Source organism: Rhincodon typus, chromosome 9 (genome assembly GCF_021869965.1).
Source record: "Rhincodon typus isolate 14 chromosome 9, sRhiTyp1.1, whole genome shotgun sequence".
Classification (NCBI taxonomy): Eukaryota; Metazoa; Chordata; class Chondrichthyes; order Orectolobiformes; family Rhincodontidae; genus Rhincodon; species Rhincodon typus.
In genome coordinates, this window is record NC_063340.1 from 14,909,669 (window position 1) to 14,922,380 (window position 12,712).

The following is a 12,712-nucleotide window of genomic DNA, read 5'->3' on the forward strand; positions in this document are numbered from 1 at the left end:
CCTGTTGTTAGTCACTAACAGTCCCCATTAACAACTATTCACCCTCCCAGCCTGATCATTAGCAACTCCTTTGTCTGTCCAACTGTCTTTCTCTCTCTTTGGGCTCTATCCTATCGTTTACTCCCTACCCCACCCACCTCCCTATTTTCTGCATATAAACTGACGTTTTCTCAGCCACCATCAGTTCCGAGGAAGGGTCACCGGACCCGAAACGTTAACTCTGTTTTCTCCTCCACAGATGCTGCCAGACCTGCTGAGCTTTTCCAGCAACTTTGTTTTTGTTCCTGATTTACAGCATCTGCAGTTCTTTTGGTTTTTATTTAGCCTATATTGTTCATTTGGGAAACTACATTTTCATGTAATTGCTGTTTTCTCCCTCAGGCTTTTCAGCAGCTTTCACATCGAACCTTCAGCACTGCAGCTCGCCGGCAAGTGGAGAATAAGGTTCCCGAGAAGCAGAAGCTATTCCAGGTGAGTGATCTGTATGTGTTGGGTTGGGCTACTTTTGGCATCAGAGCTCTACACAGCTTTGACGCTGCCGTGCTGCTGCTGTTACACTGTGTTTACAGATTGTGTATGTGGTTACATTTAATATGAGTCATTTGAATCAGCAAACGTTCTTTCAGCTATTTGTTTGCTAAATTTAGAAATTGAAGCTGGTTTCTGCCTTTTGAATGGGATGTGCTAAGTGAGAAAAGCCAAAGATCCATCTAGTTTTCCTTCACCCAGCCTGGTGATCGTGTGGAATCATACAGCACAGAAACAGATCCTTCAGTTCAACCCTTCTCTGCTGAACGTAATCCCAAACAAAACTAGACCCACCTGCCTGTTTCTGGCCTATATCCCTCCAAATCTTTCCTTTTCACGTACTTATCCAAATGCCTTTTTAAACATTCTAATTGTACTCGTATCCACCACTTCCTCAGGATGTCAGAACAATAAATGAGTTGTTAACAAATTATGACTATCAATTAGTTTAAAACTAACCCAGGCACAAGGTCAGCAAAACCCTAGTGATTGAGAGCTTTGGAATTTGTATATCATAACTTGTGCCAACCATTTGTTACCACATTACAGCTTATTACTGCAACATTGTGTCCCAAAATACTGAAGTACTTGATTCCTACAATTGCAACACAGTTTCTAACGGCTGTGTTGGGGGGAAGTGTGACTTCTTACCATACACATCTTGCAGGTTTTTTTTTGTTTGCCTCTACATTTTAAGACAAAGTTACCGTTGTTTGAGAGGACAAGAGACCGCTGTCTGAGCAGGATGCCTGGTAGTAGTTTAACTTGTGGTTCGCCATGCTTCAGGTGAAGGGTGAGTTTGAGAAGATGGGACCTTCATGGTGACCTCGGATGATTTGGGAATTGAACCCACACTGTTGACCAGCTAACTGACCCTCAACTCCATGTTTACACAATGAACAGAATTTGACAGTGAGTTACAAAGGGAATATTAAGCCAATTGATTGAAAGTGTAGTTAAAGTGCAGCAGCTTACCATATCAAGTTTAGTTTTTGGATGGTATGCCTTACAGGATGTCGTTAATCATTCAGTTTTGTAGCACGGAAGGGAGGCATTCATCCTACCATACCTGGTATGTGGAAACAATTAAAAACTGTGCACTGTCCCAGATTAAGATGTGTACCCTTTATTCTTAGTCAAAACTTACCAAAAGGACTGATAAGAATGTACATCAGATCTGCAGGTTTTAAATAATTTGCCATTAAGTTCACAATTCAGAAACTCATAGTTGCATTTGATTTTTAAAATGCTAGAGAGACAGTCTTAACCTAAAAGCGTGCAATTAATTTTGTAATGAAGGCAAACCATTCCCTACTCTTCAGGTAGGCTTCTCCATCAGAGGTGGTAGAATGGATTCTGGCAGCCTTAATGGTCAACCTCCATTAGGATTAATGTAAATTGGCACATTTGCTGGAATAAACTTTATTAATCTTTACAATCAATGCAAAAAAAAAATGAATGTTGGTGTATTGAACCTTTACACTAAAGGTTTTGAGCTTGTTTTTGTGCCCTTTGAAATGATGCTTTTATTTTCAAGACATCTGTACTTTTTCCAAGGTGAACAGTTGACATATATATTTCCTTTTTCAAGAAATGGTTTGAAGTTTTGAGCTTCCAACAGACAAAATGTTGGCTGCTATAATGGTCAGTAGTCACTGTGTGAATTTTTGTGATTAAGCTTTGCTTGTGGACTCTGCCAATAAATAATATTGATTGACTATGCAAATTGCTAACAAGGTGCATCTGAAGCGTAACTAGGTTGAGTGTTTGTATTCCTCAGCTAACCAATGTCTCCTGGTGCATTGCTTGATCCAATCTTGTCTGAGCAATGAGCTACCAACAAATTACTAAGTTGTCTTCAATTTCTGCACTAGAATATCACAGGCAGTCATTCTCTTCTTTGTTGACTGACCCATCTTTTAGTTATTTCAGTGGGTCAGTTGAGAAGTAGTTTGCATGTTTCCTCCCTGCAGCCCCCTCATGGGTTGATAGTTTTGCATGTAATCGCACCATGAGCTCTTAACTCTAGTGCAGACCTCTCAATCATTGTCTGTTAGTCTCTGTTGGGAGCATGTTTGTGTGTTTTGGGTAAGGTTGGGGTCAGGTTTGGCTGTGTTGATTGAAGCAGTTCACTAATCATCATCCAGGATGTGTGTTTTCTTGAGCTACCATCAATATTAATGTGACTGTACCTCTGCAGGAGCTGCCCCAAAGATTTGTAAGAAACGTTATTGGACAGAATTTGACCACAAGCTACAGAGGGAATATCAGAGCAACTGACTGAAAGCTTAGTTAAGGAGCAGCAGTTTGCCATATCCGGTTTAGCTCCAGGACCGAGGGGCTTACAGAACATAGTTAATCAATTAATTTTATGGCAGTGGAGGGGTGGGCAGGGGGAAGGGCTTAATCCCATCATGCCTGGTATGTGGAAACAGTAAAAATGAAGAGATAAAAAATGAGGCTAGCTCTGCTGTAGCCCCAGTGAGCTGTTCCACCAGATACTACCCAGCCACTTCCCTGTTTCTCTCTTTAGGTCTGCATTTGAAGTTTCCACCTCAACTACCCTGAAGGTTCAAATGCAGACTGAGACTGTTCTCATTGCCTCTAGTTGATGGCTGAAGCACTTGCTGATGTTCTTTTCCCGTCATCACTTAGAGTGCACCTGGGAATCCAGTGACTAACTGGAACTAATGGTTGCTTGAATAATATTTGTGGGAAGTTGAGTAATATCATTGAAATAATGATTGCAGTGTTTGTATTTCCCAATAAGCACCGGAACTGTTTCGGTTAGTGTTTCAACATAAGACCAGTAGCCTGCAAAGAGGACTAGGAAATAGTGAAAGTTTTAACACTCCATTGAGGGTTGGCTCCAGAGAATATGAAAAGAACTGGATCATTCTTCATCCACAAAATTATTTACTCACAGGATCTGGGCATTGTTAGCATAACCACCGTTTATAGTGAAGTCTTGTTAACTGAACGCTGGGGGTGACTCTGACCTTTAGAGTTTTCTGATTCCGGGATGGTTCTAGTTTGCTAACAGCATGAAGGAAGGCCAGAAGTGATCGACCCATGCCTGGAATACAAGACTGTTACAACCTCTCTAGAATGAGAGATCATCATTTTAGGATAAGAGGTAGCGGATTTAAAACACTGAGGATAAATTTTCACAAAGAGTCACAAATCTGTGGAATTCACTTCAAGTAGTGTGTGATGAATGCTGAGACATTGCGTAAATTTATGGAGGAGATTTTTTTTAAATTAGCAGTGGGTTGAAAGATTATGGGGAGTGGGCAGGAAAATGGAGTTGAGGCCAAGATGAGATCAGCCATGATCATATTAAATGGCAGAGCAGCCTTGAGGGGCTGAATTGCCTACTCCTGCTCCGAGTTATGTTCTTCTGTACAATGGAAAATTTTGTAGATATCTGGACTCTACACCATTGGGATGAAGGGAGGAATTGGCAGGCTCAAGAGAAGATTAGAAGCAAAGTCACCATTCTCTTCAGTCTTATCCTATGGCAGCTTGAAAATCCAAGGCTGCCATCTGTTCTGTGGCTTCTGATATGGAGTGAGTGGAAGCTGCCCTTACAGGGGAGAGCTCAATGAGAAGTGGTTTGCTTGATTTGGATAGTCATTTAATAATCACGCCAGCCTAGCCTTCTCCTTCTGGTTAGGTAGTGTCTGGCTGTAGTGAGATCACTATCAGGTGAAGGTAGGATATAAGCAAAGTGGCTTTAAACTTAAGGGAGATATAGGAAAAACGGATGAAGCCGAATTCAGAAATCCTTTCTGAAAGGGAATAGGTTACTGGAGAAAGTATTAAAGGTTACTGGCAACAGTGAAGCATATTCTGATGAAAGATCAATATGACTTTTGATGTGACCTTTGTTTCTCTTCACAGGTTATGCCAAGCTAGCTGAGTATTTTTAGCATTTTCTTTTTGTTTCTATTTGGGATTTTGAAGGATATGGAAAACGATCAGTTTGGGATTTGTCTGTGCAGCCTATGGAGAAACAAACTCACTAGTGAGTTAGAGGAGCTGAATGGCTGTTCCTGTGCTTCAGTATTCTCTCAGTTGTTTTGATATAGGAGTTTGAGGCTGGAGATGAGAGCATGTTGGTCCTGTCAAGTAACAAGCTTTGTCAAGTACTCTGCCTAAGAGAGACACTAAAAACATCACCGGAAGCATTATTCAAATTTAGGGTCAACTTTGGTTTTATTGTGTCAAGTGTCTTTCAAAAAAAAAAAAAAAAATTCTCTCTCAAGGGAAAGTTAACAATGCCTGTTCAGTTTCAGATTTAAGAATCAGTTATTTTTATGTATGAGAGTTGGCACATCACATTGTACTGTCAGCTTTCAAGAGTAAACAGCAAGGAATCCCTTTGAAATATGATTTTCAAAACTGCAATGTGTTTATTTTACAGTGCACCACCACAACATCTTTGGAGAGATGCGTGATCTAAAATGCTGTCACATTTGTTACACACCAACATGCAAAGATGAACCGACAATATTTTGAAAAAAGTAGAACGTAGCCATTGCAGTATCATGGGTGTTTATCAGACTGTAGTCGGAGCAGTGTTTTGGTATAGTTCTTGTGAACAGGACAGGAAAGCCATTCAGCCCCTTGAGTCTGCCCTGTTTTTCAGTCAGATGGTGACTGATCTGTTCCTTCCAACTCCACTTTCCCACCTTTATTCCCTATCAAAAAGTCTAACCATCTGGCACTTGAAGTCCACAGTTGACCCATTCAGGGTCTGCAGTCTTCTGGGGGCCAAGAACTCTAGATTTTCACACGTTTTTGGAAAAACTGCTTCCAAATGATACTCTTAAATGGCCCAGCTCAAAATGTAAAGTGATGCCCACCTTGATCTTTAATGGTTTTTCTCCATCTACCCTGTCAAGCACCTTATGATAAACACATTCAATAGATTAGCCACATAAACTCAGAAATACGAGCTAACATTGTGCAACTGAGAATTTAACCCTTTATGCCTAGTATCATTCCGATTAATGTGTTACACCACCTTCAAGGCCAATATCTCCTTCCTCTGGTGTAGGACCCAGTTCTCTAGATGTGCTCTAATCAGAGCTCCACCTGTAACTTAATAACTTTAATAACCACTCCTTTGTATTCCAGTCTTCCAGAGATGCACACCATTTAGCATTTTTGCTTTACATATCTGTGTACCTGCTTTTAGTAATCTCTGTATGGAGACACACTCCATATTCCTTACAGTGATACATGACCTTGGCTGTCAGCCCTGAGTATTTGCACAGCTTTGCTGATGGTTAAGCAAGGGCTGAGAAGGATCTCAACGTACAGAGCATTGGCCCAGATCATCCGCTAAGAGGCTGTAGATTGCAGCAGCATAGACAGAAATTGTTTTGGAATCCTGTGGACATCCTGATGTAGCTAGCTCCAGCAGAACTTCCTACAAAGTTGAAACTTCCAATGGGCAATTGCCTAGTGTTTGCTAAAGTCCCCAACTCTAAGTTAGAGTTGGTCACTTTGGAGGGATCTGACTGATCTACTTCAATGTGCCTGGAAAAGTTGTGGAATTAAAACTACTGTAACTCCTGGCTATCTATAAAATGGCTACCCCCATCCGAGGGGCCTGACCTGTAACTCGCCAATGCCTTTCACTCGACCGAACTCTTCTCCCCTCTGATTACTATGCCTGTCCCATCCACCCCACACCCTGATGGTGCCCCGCAACTCCATGTGAGCTGACCTTTCCTAGGACCTCACCCACTTACCAAGCACCTGTGATTTCTACCCCTCTTCTGCCACCCCCCCCTCCCGCTGGCAGCTGGCAGTGGTTTAAGGGCTTTTAAACTACAGCACATTGCGCTTTACGCAGAAAAGTGGTGCATGGTTTCAGTGCCTACCCGGTCCGGTGCTACCTGTGAAGATTGCTAAACTTATCTATGCTGCTTTAACTAGTGAAGGACTGGAAATTCATAAGTGCACCAAAGATGAATCTGTGCTTTTTAGTCTGATCTGAGTTAGACATAGGATTTCTGACAGAGTGACGGATTCAGGCCAGTATTGTGGAACACTTGTATTTCTGTTGGGGAATGGTAATAAAGTGCTTCCCAGTGCTACCTACTGGCTGGATCCTGGTTGCACGTCAGAGTGGGATGTGGGCATCTTTATCTCCGTGCAGTAGTACAGATTGGGCTTGGCTTTAAATCTAGCTTTCTGTACACTGGGACCTTCAGTAATTGCGTTATCTCATTGATCAGTGTCAGCTGTAATGTAGCCCTGGAATCTCTGCTCTACAATAGTGACAGCATTGAAAATATAATCTGACTCTTGATTTAATGACCCGCACACCCTGAAACGTACATCGGACAGAAGAAATCATGTGATTTTGAAGGACTGACAGTCTGGAGATTGGAATTGAAGCTTATGTTCTCAAGCCTTCTCTTCACCAGCAAACATGCTACCTCTGACTGCTTTGAATGTGTTTCCACTGCAACCCCTTCCCTGATCCACATTCTCCTCCTGCCACTCCCACTTGGTTCCACTTTGCAGAGTGGACTAAAGATGTGAAAGTGGCTCTTTGCTGCCTTATTCTCTTTAAATCTGTGATGTTCCTGCCATACCATTGGAACCAGTGTGATCAGAATCTCTGTTAGACTCAATAACCGCTCTAGGTTTGGCTCATTAGGTGTTTTCCTAATGCTAATGGAACAGTGCTAAAACTGCACAATTATTGATTCATCTATTTATTTCAGGCGGACAATGGGATGCCAGTCCATTTAAAAGGTGGTGTGATGGATGCCTTGCTGTACAGGCTAACCATGGGCCTCACTGTTGTGGGTAAGGCTTACTTGGTACTCATTTTAAAACCTGATCTTTCTGCATGTCTTATTAGGTAAAGGCATTAAGTTCCTATTCAGTGACTCATCCTGGATGTAGAAGTGATGTGGGTGTCAGGTCAGAGCCACAATGGGTATGGGCTATGAATGTGCCCCTGCCAAATGACTAGGCAGTTCCTAGTTTAAGTTCAACCATGAAGAATAACTAGATTCCTGTGTCCCCTTGAGTGCCCGTTTTGTGAAGGAGTTGCACTTATGAAGAGAAAGAATTTAACTTGTTGAGTGAAATGTCTATTTGAATACAGATTTTTGATACGCCTGTTGTGTAGCTTAGCCATGGCAAAGTAGAATTATAGTTTTCCTATGGTGTGGAAGCAGGTCATTCAACCCATCAAGTCCTCACTGACCCTCCACAAGCATCCCACCCACACCTGTGCCCTATCCCTGCATTTTCCCATGGCTAATCCACCTAGCCTGCACAACCCTCGACGTTATGGACAATTTAACATTATTAACCACCTAGCCTGCTCATCTTTGGACTGTGGGAGGACACCAGAGACACGGAGAATGTGCAAACTCAACACAAACAGTTGCCTGTGACTGAAATCAAACCTGGGTCCCTGGTGCTGTGAGGCAGCAATGCTAACCACTGAGCCACGACGCTGCCGTAGAAGCACAATAGGAACAAAAGATTCTGGTCCCTGCTAGCCAGGATTTCAGGAACCTGTTCAAGGTCCACTTTTGATGTCTGCTGTTTTTCCTGAGTAGCTGCTGGTTTGTACCTGGGCAGACAGTAGAAGAGTTAGAATTGCTTCTGAAACCAGCGTTTGGAAAGAGGATAACATAAAGCTAGCAGTACATTGAGACCTCCAATGTAAAATGTTGGAGGTAATTGAGGGGGTGGGACTAGTTCATGCTAGGAATCCCAACACTACTGACAATCTGCTTTGTAGACCCAACCAGTGAGAACTGCAGTTTGTGTACTGATGCTTCACCACAAGGTAGGGTGGCAGTTGAGAGGGTCTGTTCTCTCAGCTACACTTGTGTACTCAAAGGACTGGTAGTGCTTTGAGACCCATGGTGAAGTTTGGTAAATATTAGAGAACTCGGGTTTTATAAAATAGAGGGAAATGTCAGGAATTGCTGACATGAAAGCAGAAACTGAAAAACTTGACAAGTCAATTTACACAAGGGCATGTAAATAATTCTGTTGGGAAAACCCCATGGTATTGCTGATTTTTCTTTAAATGCTTGAATATAATCACAGTAATCTTTTTCCTCATTTCCAGGTACAGTCTATGTTATGTACGAACTCTTCGACATTGCCCTGCCCAAGAAGAAGTAATTATGGCTTCCAGCCATGCTGAACCCTTTGTTTCATTCCACAACCCTGTCTGAATGTTAAACTGTAAATTATCAGGGACCTTACTTTACAAGTGTCTGTGTTCACTGCTTATGGGAACAGTCTTTATTTGATGATGAAGCTTACACAACTGAAAAAATAAAGTGATTTATCTCTTGTGTCTCTTTCCAGAATGTTTTGTTTCTGAGCCTGTTAGGATGATTTAGATATTTGGCAATGAATTGATAGCGATAATGTTTCATCTTTCCTTGTGGGCACAAGCTCCAGGTTCATTTTTCCAATATAAAAGTTTTTTTTAAGGTTTCTTTTTCTTGTTGACTGCAGTTGACATGAAGCATTACAGCTTGAATTTGGATCTGGGACTGTAAACTGTCAGCGTAAGCCACCCAAGACTTGTTTGGCTTTGTAAACAGTTGCCAAATACAAGCAACAGGTAGCTAATCTGAAGGTGAAATGTGAAATCGGCCAAACGTTCAGCTACAGTCCTCAACTTGCCAACTGCAGAATGGATCTGTTGAACTTCACTTACACAATTTATGCATGGCAGCAGGAGGGTGCTAGGAGTAGTGATAAATGGTTACAGAGTTGTACAGTTTGGAAACAGACCCTCCTGTCCAACTTGTCTGTGCTGATTAAGTCATATAGCACGAAAACAGACCCTTCGGTCCAACCAGTCCCATGCCAACCATAATCCCAAAGTAAACTAGTCCCATCTGTGTGTGCTTGGCCCATATCCCTCCAAACATTTCTTATTCACGTACTTTTAACTAAAAAGTCTTTTAAACATTGCAACTGTACCTGCATCCCCCACTTCCTCTGGAAGTTCATTCACACATGAGCCACTGTATATAAAAAAAGAAAAGTTGGCTCAATGTCTTTTTAAAAAATCTTTCTTCTTCCCTTAGAAATATGGCCTCTAGTCTTGAAATCCCCCACCCTAGGGAAAAGGCACTTGCCATTTACCTTCTATATACCCCTCATGATTTTATAAACCTCTATAAGCTCACCCCTCATCCTCCTGTGCTCCAGTGAAAAACGCCCCAGCCTGTCCAGCCTCTCCTGATAACTCAAACCCTCCGGTCCTGGCAAATCTCTTCTGACCCCTCTCTAGCTTAATACTCTCCCTGTTGTAGGAAGGATATTGTTCCACCAACATCCTGTACAATGTCAACATAACATCCCAACTCTTATACTGGAAGTGTTGACACAATGAAGGCAAGTGTGCTGAATGCCTTTTTAACCACCCTCTCTATATGTATTGCAAACTTCAAAGAATTAGTGCTTTAACCCCTAGTTTCCCAAACTGAACTAGTCCCACTTGCCTGTGTTTTTATCCCTATCCCTCTTAACCTTTCCTTTTCATGTACCTGTCCAAATGTCTTAAATGTTGTAACTGTATCAAATTAATGTATAAACCCAGTGCAACATGATATCAGTTATTCTTTAGGTAAACAACTGTCAAAAGAATGAGTAAAAAAGATTTGTTCCAACTAATACATGAATGGACATTGAGCAATATTAACAATGATTAAATCGTTAATACATTTTAAAATAGTGAATAATTTGAATAGTAATAATATGATTCATGAAGGAAGATATATAAAGATATTTTCCAGGGGTTGTTCTGGGAACTGCTGGCTTTCTCAATAAACCTACTTGGGTAAGCAGGGCACTATTTCAACATTTGATGATGGCACAAAAGTTGGAACTAAAGTAAGCTATGTGAAGGACAGCGGAAGAGTTCAAAAGGACATTGGTGTTGGTGGAATGGGTGGGTGCATGACAGATCAGATTTAATTTTGGTGGGAAGAACATAGAGAGCTAAAGTAAAGGATACAATTCTGAAAGTGGGGAGCAAGAACATATGTGGCTATATAAGGGATATAAGACTTTGGCTTTATAAAATGTGACTTTTAAAAAAAAAAAAAAAAGGTGATGGTGTAGGTTTATCAAACAACTTCAACTTTAAGCACTATGCACAATTCTGGAAATAACATATTGGAAAGGATGTGAAAGGTTTTGGAGATAGTGCAGAGAAAATTGATGAGAATGGTTCCAGAACTGGATAGATTGAAGAAGATGGATTGTGGTTGCTCTCCTTAAGAGAAGGTTGAGAGATTTGAAAGATGTTTTCAAAATCGTGGGGATCATAGACGGGACAGATAGAGAGAAAATATTTCTATTTGTATAAGGGTTGAGAACTAGAGGTAACAGACTTAAAGTGTTTGGCACAAGATCCCTAAGGGATATTTTAATGAACATATAGTTGGTGTGAAAGATTGGATTGTGCACCCTGAAAGATTCAGCATTCATTTTCATACGGGAATTGGATAAGCTCTTGAAGGGAAAACATTTGCAGGGGAAAGGGACTGGAACTACCCGAATTGCTCTTGCAAAGAGCGAGAAGAGGCCGAAAAGGATTGATTCTTCAATTCCAACCTCTGCTTCCTCATTGGAAGCAATTTCCACTTCAGAAAACAAAAGTCCTTAAGCTAGGCCAGAAGCATCCCTTTCTTTTCCAATTTTTTTGAGGCTGAAGTATTGCTTCCACCAATCCGGACTAGAACAAGCTATCAATAAACCTCTATGCAAACATTCAGCAACAGACAAACACTCTAGTATGTTTACTGTCAATAAACCACTAGTCCTGTCCTCTGTTACAAATGGTTGCACTGTCAATCGTTCTTATCTCATGCACTGTCATTCTTTTTATCAATAGCTGATAAGCTTTCTGTCCAAACAAGCTATTTCAGAGTGGAATTTATACTGTTGTGGCCTCCCATGCACTTGCTCACTCCATGAAAATCTGATTGAATGGATACAGGAACATAAAAAGACTTCCAACATGCTTTGAATGTTAGGTTTGACTTAGTGGTTAGTCTAGTCTCTTAAGTCAGAAGATTTATAATGCAGAGACCAGAATCCATAATTGTCTGTGGCACTGAGGGAATACTGAAGATTTGACTTTCCAAGACTCACTGAGTCTGCAACATTACATTAGAAAAGAGATTGACCAGAATTGTTCCAGCGATGAAGGATTTTAGTTACAAGCTTAGGTTGGGAAATCTGGGCTCATTTTCCTTAGAGCAAAGGAGTTAGAAGTGAGATTTGACCAATTGTTACAAGATTATGATTGTGGATAAGTTAGATAAGGAAATGCTATTCCCATTAGTTGATGGTACAAGGACTAAGGGACACATTACAATTCTCGGTAAGAGATGCAGTGGGAATGTGTGGAAGTTTTTTTACACAAGCTAATGACTTGGAACACATGTCCAAGGCTGATGTAAGTAGAGACATCAAATTATCTCAAAAGGAAATTGAGTGTGAAATAAACTTGCCAGACAATGAGAATGGAGCATGTCTGTGGGACTAATAGGATTACTCCACAAACAGCCAGTATAGACTCAATAGGCTGATTAGCCTCCTTTATAAAATGATCAATTTTTCTGGTCAATTTCTCATTTCTGTTTTTGGGGACTAGCCGTGTACAATTTGACTGCCACATTTCTTAAATCTTAAATTTCTTAAACCTCAACAAATATTTCACAGGCTGTGAAGTGTCCTGAGGTGTTCCCCCTTTCTTGGATTATGTACAATCAGGTAAAGTCACCATAGTCCACGTGGCTGTTCTCTCATTAGAAAGAGATGACTGGTGGTGGTTTAGCCCGAGAGCCACTAGGCCTCAGATAAGGAGCAAGCTCAAGACGATGAGTCCTTTGTGGTAACTTCAGCTGGTGCAGGAGCTGAGCCCATGCTATTGGCATCTTGAACCAGCCATCCATATTCAAGCAACGCCATTGCTGTTGTACCCGGTGCCTATTTCTTAAGCAATGTGTCCTTTGTTTAGAAGTTCAAAATGAATTTATTTCAGGCCACTGAACTTTTAAAGAAGATTTGGATCATAAAATCTTCACAGTGACTTCCCAAGAGTGTGTTGGAGGTAAACTGGATCAAGGATTTCACGAGGGAGTTGGACCTGTCCAAGATG